This window comes from Helianthus annuus, chromosome 6 (assembly GCF_002127325.2).
Source record: "Helianthus annuus cultivar XRQ/B chromosome 6, HanXRQr2.0-SUNRISE, whole genome shotgun sequence".
Classification (NCBI taxonomy): domain Eukaryota; kingdom Viridiplantae; phylum Streptophyta; class Magnoliopsida; order Asterales; family Asteraceae; genus Helianthus; species Helianthus annuus.
In genome coordinates, this window is record NC_035438.2 from 91,930,345 (window position 1) to 91,942,741 (window position 12,397).

A 12,397-nucleotide genomic window follows, 5' to 3' on the forward strand; every position below is an offset into this window, starting at 1 on the left:
TTAACCGTTACATATCATTTTAACCACTTTAAAATAGTTCGAGAAGGTGATTCAAGTAACTTACCACTAGCTTGAGGCTAGGGAAGAATCTAGACGCAAAAAGAGTGGTTAAAAGCAATAGAGTGAGGTCCTTTGCCTTCTGAATGCACCAAGCCTCCTTATACGTGATCCTTGACGCTTGAATGGACTTGGAATGTGAAGATCAAAGCTCGAAAAATTGATGGGTGTGTAAGGGATCTCGGCCGAGAGCTCTAGAGGGAGAGAGGAGAGTGTTTTGTGTGAGTTGTGAAATGTGAATGATCATATGGTTCTAATCTTGTTCTTATAGACAAAAGTTTTGGTTAAGGTCCAATGGATTACATGTCCACTAGATATGGGACATGTGAGATTATTATAATCAAAATGGTACAAGTGAGGGTCACAATGTGACCGAAATCGGCTAGGGGGGGGGGTTCTTGGTTAGTTTCCAACTAATTAGCTAGGTTATAGTTAGGTTAATCTAGGTTAGTTAAGTGATTAACCCGGTTAGTAGTGTGTTGTGCTTTATGGCGGGTGTTAGCGTATTCAGGGACCCTAACTGGCTCAGAAAAAGATAAATAATGTAATTGACAATATTTTCATGTTCCGGTATAGTCCGGTTGTTCAGTTGGATAGTAATCCATCAAAGCGCTTAACAAAGCTTTAAAGTGTCGTTGTTATTATTTTTAGTGACACAACTCATTCCTGACACTTCGGAAAGTGTCTAGTAATATTTTTCTCATGTTCTGGCACTTTATTTGTTAGCTAAAAGCTGAATTGTTAATTAAAGTGCTGAATTTTGTGCTTAGAGTACGTTTTAGGCACATCCAATCACTGTAACTCATTCCTAGAGACGCAGTTCTACAACCCTTGTATCCCTACACTCACCACTAGTGTAGTAACTATTTCTGGCTCATACAGGCCTTAGAGGCAGTGTCTGCCTCATGCTGGCTTTATCAGCATGTTCAATAGGTTATCCGTTTATAGTGCTACTGTGCTTTTGTGCATCATGTTTGTCACTAAGGTTCAGCATGTAAATAATGTAGTGACAGTAAGTAGAGTATGATGCAAGTATGTACATGTATCAACATTCAAGTAGCAGTTTATCCACAATTTCAGGTAAGCACAGTAATTAAGTAGTAATTAATTATTAATTAAGTCGTACGGATACCTGGTTTAGTGAGGGTTGTCACAGTAAGCGTTCTTATCTCCCCTCGTCATTCGAAGTTGAAGTCGCTGCTGGAAGAACTGTCGCCGTTAATTCTGTTCTTCGTGATTGTACTCTCGAGCTCAACAATCACGTCTTCCCAATCGACCTTATTCTGATGCAGCTCGTAAGTTTTGACATCATAGTAGGCATGGACTTTCTTCGCGATATCGATTTCCGCATCGACCTCATTACCGCCCAGTCGTGATATCGATTTCCGCATCGACCTCATTCCTGGAGCTAACCCCGTAGCCAAAGCCCCTTATCGACTCGTGCCATCTGAGATGCGGGAACTCTCGAACCAACTCTAGGAGTTACTTAAGAAAGGCTTTATTCGCCCGAGCACCTCTCCTTGGGGCGCACCAGTCCTTTTCGTCAAAAAGAAGGATGGGTCGTTCAGGATGTGTATCGACTACCGGGAATTGAATAAGCTGACCATCAAGAACCGATACCCTCTACCTCGCATCGACGATTTGTTTGATCAGCTACAAGGTGCTACGTGTTTCTCAAAGATCGATCTACGCTCAGGTTATCATCAATTGTGTATTCAGGAAGAAGATATACCCAAAACCGCTTTTCGCACTCGTTACGGCCACTATGAGTTCGTTGTTATGCCTTTTGGTTTAACCAACGCACCCGCGATTTTCATGGATCTGATGAATCGCGTGTGTAAGCCTTATCTTGACCGTTTCGTCATCGTGTTCATCGACGATGTCTTGATTTATTCCAAATCAAAAACCGAACACGCACAACATCTACGTTTGGTTCTCGAGTTACTCCAGGGGAATCAACTCTATGCCAAGTTCTCCAAGTGCGAATTCTGGTTAGAAGAGGTTCAATTTCTGGGTCACATCGTGAATAGTCAAGGTATCCATGTCGAACCTGCGAAGATTGAAGCAGTTAAGAGTTGGATTACACCAAAGAATCCGTCTGAAGTCCGTTCTTTTCTCGGATTAGCGGGTTATTATTGACGGTTCATCGAAGGATTCTCTAAGATCGTTGTGCCGCTTACCGTTCTTACGCATAAAGACAAGTCTTTTGTTTGGGGAACCGAACAAGAGTCTGCTTTCCAAACCCTCAAGCATATGCTTTGCAATGCTCCTGCTCTCATGTTGCCTGATGGAAACAACGATTTCATTGTCTATTGTGATGCTTCCAACCTTGGTCTTGGTTGCGTTCTCATGCAGCGGGACAAGGTTATAGCTTACGTATCTCGTTAGCTCAAAATCCACGAGAAGAACTATACAGCCCATGATCTCGAGCTAGGCGTGGTTGTCTTTGCATTAAAGATATGGCGACACTACCTGTATGGTATTAAGTGTATGATCTTCACCGATCACAAGAGTTTACAACACATCTTTAATCAGAAAGAACTTAACATGCGTCAACGCCGATGGGTAGAACTTCTTAACGATTACGACTGTGAGATTCGTTATCACCCAGGCAAGGCAAATGTTGTTGTCGACGCACTCAGCAGACGGAGTTATTTGCTCAGTATTCGCAATACTCAAGCCCAGCACGATCTCGGAACCCTCATCCGCGAAGCCCAACATGCTTGCTTTAATGAACGCACCTTGAAGAAAGAGAGGATTTATCACGACGGAGCTCAGCTTGTAAGCAAATCAAATGGGATCTTCTATTATCTAGACCGAATTTGGATCCCTAAGCGGACCGAATTACGAAAGTTTATAATGGATGAAGTCCACAAATCTCGGTATTCTATTCATCCCGGTGCCGACAAAATGAACCAGGACCTTCGTTACAAGTACTGGTGGCCGGGAATGAAAAGAGATATCGCCCTCTATGTCGGAAGATGCCTGACTTATGCTAGGGTCAAGGCTGAACATCAACGACCTTCTGGCTTGCTCGAACAACTGCCAATCCCTATATGGAAGTGGGAGAGTATAGCTATGGATTTCATAACCAAGCTTCCACCCACGTCATCAGGTCACGGCAGCATTTGGGTTGTCGTTGATCGTTTGACCAAATCCGCCCACTTTTTGCCAATACGGGAAGACTACAAGGTAGAACGACTAGCCTGAATCTACACCGACGAGATCATTTGTAATCATGGTACGCCTCGCGACATCATCTCTAACCGTGATGCTCGGTTTACCTCGCGATTATGGGAAACGTTTCAAGCAGCTCTTGGTACGACGCTTAACTTAAGTACCGCATTTCATCCTCAAACTGATGGACAGACTGAGAGAACGATCCGTACTCTTGAGGACATGCTCCGTGCGTGTGTCATCGACTTCGGTGGTAGTTGGAACAAATACCTGACGTTAGTCGAATTCTCGTATAACAACAGTTATCATGCCAGTATACAAATGGCACCATTCGAGGCCCTATATGGAAGAAGATGTCGATCGCCCATTGTATGGCACAAGATCGGTCACTCGCAATTAACCGGTCCGGAGCTATTACAAGAAACGACTGACAAAGTCCTTCAGATTCGAGACAACTTGTCGAAAGCCCGGGATAGACAGAAAAGTTACGCCGATAGAAGACGCAAGCCCCTTGAATTTGACGTTGGCGACTACGTACTCCTAAAGGTATCACCTTGGAAGGGTGTGGTCAGATTTGGCAAGAAAGGGAAACTAGCGCCTCGATATGTTGGACCTTTTAAGATTCTGGAAAGGATCGGAAAAGTCGTGTACAGACTCGAACTACCGGAGGAACTTAGTAACGTCTACCCAACTTTCCATGAGTCGAACCTCCGAAAGTGTCTAGCTGACCATGATCTGATTGTACCTCTCGATGACCTTCAAGTCAACGAAACGCTACACTTCGTGGAAAAGCCTGTCGAAATCATGGACCGCCAAACCAAGCAACTCAGGCGCTCGCGCATACCTATCGTGAAAGTCTGATGGGAAGGCAAACGAGGCGCAGAGTTCACTTGGGAACTCGAAAGCGACATGAAGGCAAAGTACCCGCGGTTGTTCAGGTGAGAGCCTAGAGAGAGAAAGTAGCAAAAGGTGATCCACGGTGCTGTGCAGCTTTCGGCCTAATTTCAGGACGAAATTCCCTAAACAAGGGGAGGCTGTAACACCCTGTGTTACCGAACGTCAAAGTCAAAGTCAAAGTCAAGATTGACTTCTTTGACTATAGTTAGTCAATTCTATGTTGGTGTTTATGTTAGTTGTATTATGTGGAGTAAGTGCTATTAATCAAAGTGATCGAATATTCAAATCGATGTGAAACGCTAAACGACTATGAATGGTAGGAAGTAGCAACGCGATAAAGTCATTTAATCTATAATCAAGCTAATCGAATCATCATCGAACTCGAAACTCGAATTACGCGAATTCTGGTATTACTATACGTGTGTGTGTGTGCCTTATGTGTTACTTGTGCATGTTTACTTTATGTGATGTGTGGTAATCAATCGAAACTCGAATCGAAACTCGGAACTCAATCGAAATCGAATTATGATAAATGGTGGCGAAAAGATAGTGTGAAATATAGATGCTTGTATGTAGATATAGTGGTTGGGATTAAAAGTAATTTGAATAGGAAACTCTATCGTATTCGTATCATCTCCAATCGAAATCGAAATATCAGAAATCGTCGCACCGAACACTCAAAACAGGCTGTTGATCGATCAGGCCTTCAGCCGATCGAACAGTCCAACCGATCGAACAGACCTTCCGATCATACAGGCTGTCCGATCGGGATGCCTGGCCGATCGGCCAACCCTTTCCTCTTTGGGAAGCCTATAAATAGCCCTGTCATTGTCATTCTTTCCACTTTTGGAAACTCTCTGACCGACCAGCTCGTGCTCTTTACTTTTCCTCAGATTTCTCTCAATCCCGGTAAGATTTCATCCTAAATCTTGTACTTTCTTGATCTATACACACTTCTACACCTTTTCTATCTTTCAAATCTTAACTTTTAACTTTGAAATCATCAAGACTCAAGCATTCTAGGATGATGTCATCATTGTGTTCTTAAAGAACTTCATGTTTTGGCCTCAATCCACCAAGAAAAGCTTGGATCTAACCGATTTCCACATAAACAAACAAAGATCTACCACAGATCTAAACATATTCACGATGGAAAAGATTGAAAGATGGATTTTCCAACTTTCTTTCAACTCTTTTACACTCAATGCTTTCAAACCGGTAGAAACGGAGCTTGAACCCACTCACTAATCACTCTAGTAGTGGTGTGGTTCGAGGTTTGGGACTATATCCACATGGTTCACCGATTTCGGGTTAGACGTCAAACTACCGTTCCAAACAGTTCACCGGCCGGACTTGGGTGATTCCTGTCCGAGCAGGGGAAACAAGTAAGAACGAAGGTTCCATGGTTTAGCTTGTTGTCAAAATACCTCGATATAACGTTAAGCAATCAGAATAGCCAAGTGTTAGACGAACAGGCCGACCAGGTCAGGATGCTGACCGATCGGACAGGCTGTTCGAACAAACAGCCCAACCGATCGGACATGTCAGCCGATCGACCAGGCCAGCCGATCGGCTAGCACATGGTCCCGCACTTTAACAATTTTATGAAGTCTAGTATTGAACGAAGTGCTGTTTGATCGAACTACGGTTTGATTTGAATTACTCTTCGGATCATGAGATACTATTCTTCAACACTTAATCGATTTTCAACTCGTTCGACGCATTGGAGTGCCACCCGATCGAACATGTCGTCCGATCAGGTGACAGTCTGCTGAGGACTTATTACTGAAGTACCTAACCGATCGGTTAAGCTGACCGATCGAACGGCCCGTTCGACCGATCGACCTGAAAGGTAAGGACACTTCAATGTTCTCGAATACTACAACGAAAACTTCAAAAGGACAAGCCATCATACACAAACACATCCTACACAAAGGAAGAAACAATCCACTCGAACAGCCCAACCGATCGAGCCCACCGGCCGACCGAATAGGCTATCCGAACGGACTGTCAAACCGAACGAACAACCCGTCTGATCGAACCTACCGTTCGACCAACCAGGCTGTTCGACCCATCAACACTTTTATTTGTTTTACACGTTGCTTATCGTTATGCTATCGAACCATTCAGGCTAACCCTACTCTCAAGTGCTCCCTTCAATCCATCAATCACTGTGAGTATACTCGATCCCTTTTTGCTTTTAGCACTTTTGGGTGTTACATACGTTACTTATACGAAATCACAACGAACACACTACTCAGTCATTTCAAACGCTAACCGTTACCGCATGTATTACGTGACTAAATGAATGCTTGTTGTTATGTTTACACGTGGAATGCTGTCTACCTGCCTTAACGACGATAGTACTATAGTTTAGACTCAGCACCCGTTCACACGGGGGTTGTTAAGGACAATTACTTGCATGGATTACGGTGGTAATCATGTATTGCGAACTGCCTCGGGCAGTCTACCCGCAGTCACTGTTATCGATAGATCCATGTCGATAATTAACATGCTTCGTTTTCCTCTGTGTACGTGCTAGTTATGCGTAAACTATTTCGAACTCTATTATGCTATTATCAAACTTGTATGCTCACCTTTACATTTTATGTATTGACTTTATTTTAACGTATGTGACGGGCAATTAGGATGCTTATCTGCTAGGAAGGCGAGCTTAGAATAAGCGTCTAGAGCATACTTGTCTGTAGATCTTGCAGATCGAGTCTCTAGAAGTATTTGGACAATTTTTATATTTAAAATCTGAGTTGTCGGAACAGAATATTTGACTTGATGTTATCTGTAATAATTTGTTTGCTATTTGAGGTATGGTATGGGACGTATTATATAAATTGAATAGTGATAATAATTGTTATGGAAACTTCTGGACAATCTGTTTCGCTCAGTGCCATGCCCTGATGATTCCGCCATCGGTTGGGGTGTGACAGATTGGTATCAGAGCCATAACTATAGGGAATTAGGCTAGACACGACCTAGTCCGGGTCGCTGTCTTAGAGACCTAGACTATAGTTAGGAACCAACAGACCAAACTTATGTGCTATACCCAGCTATTTCTCGCTATCACTGCACTCGAATTTTCAAATAGAGTCAGGCGATTTAGTCGGGATTAGGTGTGAAAACCGCAAACTCTCGACTAAATTGCTTGGTCAATGCCGATTTTATCAATTTATCAATGATTTCCTCATTATTTTCAATAACGAACGAGGAGAATTTATACCAAATCAGGAGTGAAATGCATATTTTGATGAATAATCTTCTCAATATTCACTAAAACAAGGAAGAAATTGCTAAGCCAGGGGTGAAACCCAAACCTTGGCAACTTATTCCAACTTTTACTCATCTCACCAAGGCCTCGACGGACTCCAACGACCTGAACTCATGAGTATGACCTAGGGAATACATGCTGAATGCCCAAGAATTGAGGCGAAAGCACGATCCCGAAAGTCAAAATGTGACGACAAGTCTATTGAGAATAGTCGAATCGCTTCGGGTAGTCGATGTCTAGTAGCCGCAGATGATCTAATTCTCGATTTTCGTATTTCTGAGTCGGCAGTTGTCACTCTGACGATTCGTCGATTTTATGTGTTTTATGTGAAATTACCTATCTATGTGTTTAATTTTTTTAGAATTATTCGATTTTTGCTATCACTTGGATCGACACACACGACTCGCATTTGCTCTTCTATCTCAATACGCTAACAAGTTGCTACAAATCTAAACGACATTACGCTAACGATATACGCTTATACTATACTCGATTATACTACACTACTCGACATGTTATACGCGATCGCCATACGCGAACGACACGCGAGCTTTGAATGATAGGTTTCTGTATTCTGACTGCCTCTGTGATTAGATAGGAATGTGCTTCTGTGTTATGTGTCTCTGTGCTCTACGTGCTTATGTTCTTCTGTGATTACGTGAATATGTGATTATATGCTTATGATTTTATGTGATACATGTTTCGACGTGTTCCTGAGCTTTAGTAAGTAGTAGACGTGTGAGGTGAGATTCGATTTTGATGTCTCTGAGACCTACGACGATGTCTGTTGCAGACCATGTCGTCATCCGGACACCGAACCCCAATTACCCGCCAAGAGAAGAGAGACAGACGCCTTGCTGCTATCATCGCCAAGCAAGTGGCAAAAGCTGTGAGCGATGTCTATGAAAACGTCAGCAAATCTTCTGAGGAGTCGTGAACCTAAGCTCCTAAAGATGCTAACAAGATTGTTTTTAGCTTCAAACAGATCAAGGCATGCGGACCAAAAGAGTTTACCAGAGAAGATGGCCCTACCGCCATGTTTCAATGGTTTGATTCGGTTGAAGTCACTCTGCGCCAAAGCGGCTGTCCGGAAAATCTCCGTACCCTAAATGCAACCGGCGTTTTCCAGTCCCGAGCTCTAGACTGGTGGACGGCCGAACGAAACAAACGCGGGAATGATGCAGCTTATGAGCTGACTTGGGAAGAGCTGAAAGCCATCATGATGGACGAATTCTGCCCTCCCCATGAACGCCAAAAGCTGGAGGACGAGTTTTGGAACATCAAGCAGAAGGACGGAGACAACGCTGCCTTGACAGATCGCTTTAAACAGCTCAGCATCATCTGTCCCGATCAAGTCAAGACGTCAGACATGGCCATCAAGAAGTACATTCGAGCTCTACCCGATTGTGTTGCCGATTTTGTTCACGCCGCGAAAACCTCATCAATTGAGGAGACTTACTTGCTTGCCGCCGAGATCAATGACAAGCGAGTAAAAGTTGGTTTCTGGGATAAGCCCTCCAAGTCTCTGCATCAAGCCACCACTGCATCGACCGCCGACACCACCACTACTCAACCATCCAAGTCCTCACGCCGCAAGAAGAAGCACAACAACAGCAGCTCCAGCAATAAGAACTGTACTGTCACTACCACTGCTGCTCCTCTGCAAGCCGTACCGGCTCAGTAGCAGTCTCATCATCGACCAGCACCAGTTACTCAAGCGCCGCCCGCAAAGCGTGCTTACACAGGTCCCCACCCGCTCTGCCCGACATGCTCATATCATCATCCGGTGGGTCTTGCCTGTCGTTTCTGCGCTCATTGCAATTTGTACGGCCATTTTACTGCCAATTGTCGCTATGGTCCTCGTCAAGCCCCAGTTCAAGCCACTGCTCATCAAGCTCTACTTCCAGCCCCGCAAGGCCAACACGCAGCTCAAGCACCCGCGATCAACGCTCGAGTCTGCTTTGCATATGGTGACCCTAACCACTTTGCAAACATGTGCCCGAACAGGATTGTGAAGCAAGAACCCCAGCAGCAGCAACAAGCAGCCCGCGCCAGAACCTTCAACATCAATGCTCGTCAAGCCCAGGCTGACAACAACGTGGTTAATGGTACAATCCTTGTGAATGGTATATATGCATCATGTTTGTTTGATACTGGAGCCGATAACAACTTTGTGTCATTTGAATTCAAGAAGCTCCTTAGTCGTAAGCGTCTTATCTCCCCTCATCATTCGAAGTTGAAGTCGCTACTGGAAGAACTGTCGCCGTTAATTCTGTTCTTCATGAATGTACTCTTGAGCTCAACAATCACATCTTCCCAATCGACCTTATTCCGATGCAGCTCGGAAGTATTGACATCATAGTAGGCATGGACTTTCTTCGCGATATCGATTTCCACATCGACCTCATTACCGCCCAGTCGTGATATCGATTTCCGCATCGACCTCATTCCTGGAGCTAACCCCGTAGCCAAAGCCCCTTATCGACTCGCACCATCTGAGATGCGGGAACTCTCGAACCAACTCCAGGAGTTACTTGAGAAAGGCTTTATTCGCCCGAGCACCCCTCCTTGGGGCGCACCAGTCCTTTTCGTCTAAAAGAAGGATGGGTCGTTCAGGATGTGTATCGACTACCGAGAATTGAATAAGCTGACCATCAAGAACCGATACCCTCTATCTCGCATCGACGATTTGTTTGATAAGCTACAAGGTGCTACATGTTTCTCAAAGATCGATCTACGCTCAGGTTATCATCAACGTTTGGTTCTCGAGTTACTCCAGGGGAATCAACTCTATGCCAAGTTCTCCAGGTGCGAATTCTGGTTAGAAGAGGTTCAGTTTCTGGGTCACATCGTGAATAGTCAAGGTATCCATGTCGACCCTGCGAAGATTGAAGCAGTTAAGAGTTGGATTACACCAAAGAATCCGTCTGAAGTCCGTCTTTTCTCGGATTAGCGGGTTATTATCGACGGTTCATCGAAGGATTCTCTAAGATCGCTATGCCGCTTACCGTTCTTACGCATAAAGACAGGTCTTTTGTTTGGGGAACCGAACAAGAGTCTGCTTTCCAAACCCTCAAGCATATGCTTTGCAATGCTCCTGTTCTCATGTTGCCTGACGGAAACAAGGATTTCATTGTCTATTGTGATGCTTCCAACCTTGGTCTTGGTTGCGTTCTCATGCAGCGGGACTAGGTTATAGCTTACGCATCTCGTCAGCTCAAAATCCACGAGAAGAACTATACAACCCATGATCTCGAGCTAGGCGCGGTTGTCTTTACATTAAAGATATGGCGACACTACCTGTATGGTACCAAGTGTACGATCTTCACCGATCACAGGAGTTTACAACACATCTTTAATCAGAAAGAACTTAACATGCGTCAACGCCGATGGGTAGAACTTCTTAACGATTACGACTGTGAGATTCGTTATCACCCAGGAAAGGCAAATGTTGTTGCCGACGCGCTCAGCAGATGTAGTTATTTGCTTAGTATTCGCAATACTCAAGCCCAGCACGATCTCGGAACCCTCATCCGCGAAGCCCAACATGCTTGCTTTAATGAACGCACCTTGAAGAAAGAGAGGATTTATCACGATGGAGCTCAGCTTGTAAGCAAATCAAATGGGATCTTCTATTATCTAGACCGAATTTGGATCCCTAAGCGGACCGAATTACGAAAGATTTTAATGGATGAAGCCCACAAATCTCGGTATTCTATTCATCCCGGTGCCGACAAAATGTACCAGGACCTTCGTTACAAGTACTGGTGCCCGGGAATGAAAAGAGATATCGCCCTCTATGTCGGAAGATGCCTGACTTGTGCTAGGGTCAAGGCTGAACATCAACGACCTTCTGGCTTGCTCGAACAACCGCCAATCCCTATATGGAAGTGGGAGAGTATAACTATGGATTTCATAACCAAGCTTCCACCCACGTCATCAGGTCACGACAGCATTTGGGTTGTCGTTGATCATTTGACCAAATCCGCCCACTTTTTGCCAATGCGGGAAGACTACAAGGTAGAACGACTAGCCCGAATCTACACCGACGAGATCATTTGTAATCATGGTACGCCTCGCGACATCATCTCTAACCGTGATGCTCGGTTTACCTCGCGATTGTGGGAAACGTTTCAAGAAGCTCTTGGTACGACGCTTAACTTAAGTACCGCATTCCATCCTCAAACCGACGGACAGATTGAGAGAACGATCCATACTATTGAGGACATGCTCCGTGCGTGTGTCATCGACTTCGGTGGTAGTTGGAACAAATACATGCCGTTAGTCAAATTCTCATATAACAACAGTTATCATGCCAGCATACAAATGGCACCATTCGAGGCCCTATATGGAAGAAGATGTCAATCGCCCATTGTATGGCACTTGATAGGTCACTCGCAATTAACCGGTCCGGAGCTATTACAAGAAACGACTGACAAAGTCCTTCAGATTCGAGACAACTTGTCGAACGCCCGAGATAGACAGAAAAGTTACGCCGATAGAAGACGCAAGCCCCTTGAATTTGACGTTGGCGACTACGTACTCCTAAAGGTATCACCTTGGAAGGGTATGGTCAGATTCGGCAAGAAAGGGAAACTAGCGCCTCGATATGTTGGACCTTTTAAGATTCTGGAAAGGATCGGAAAGTCGCCTACAGACTCGAACTACCGGAGAAACTTAGTAACGTCCACCCAACTTTCCATGTGTCGAACCTCCGAAAGTGTCTAGCTGACCATGATCTGATTGTACCTCTCGATGACCTTCAAGTCAACGAAACGCTACACTTCGTGGAAAAGCCTGTTGAAATCATGGACCGCCAAACCAAGCAACTCAGGCGCTCGCGCATACCTATCGTGAAAGTCCGATGGGAAGGCAAACGAGGTGCAGAGTTCACTTGGGAACTCGAAAGCGACATGAAGGCAAAGTACCCGCAGTTGTTCAGATGAGAGCCTAGAGAGAGAAAGTAGCAAAAGGTGATCCACG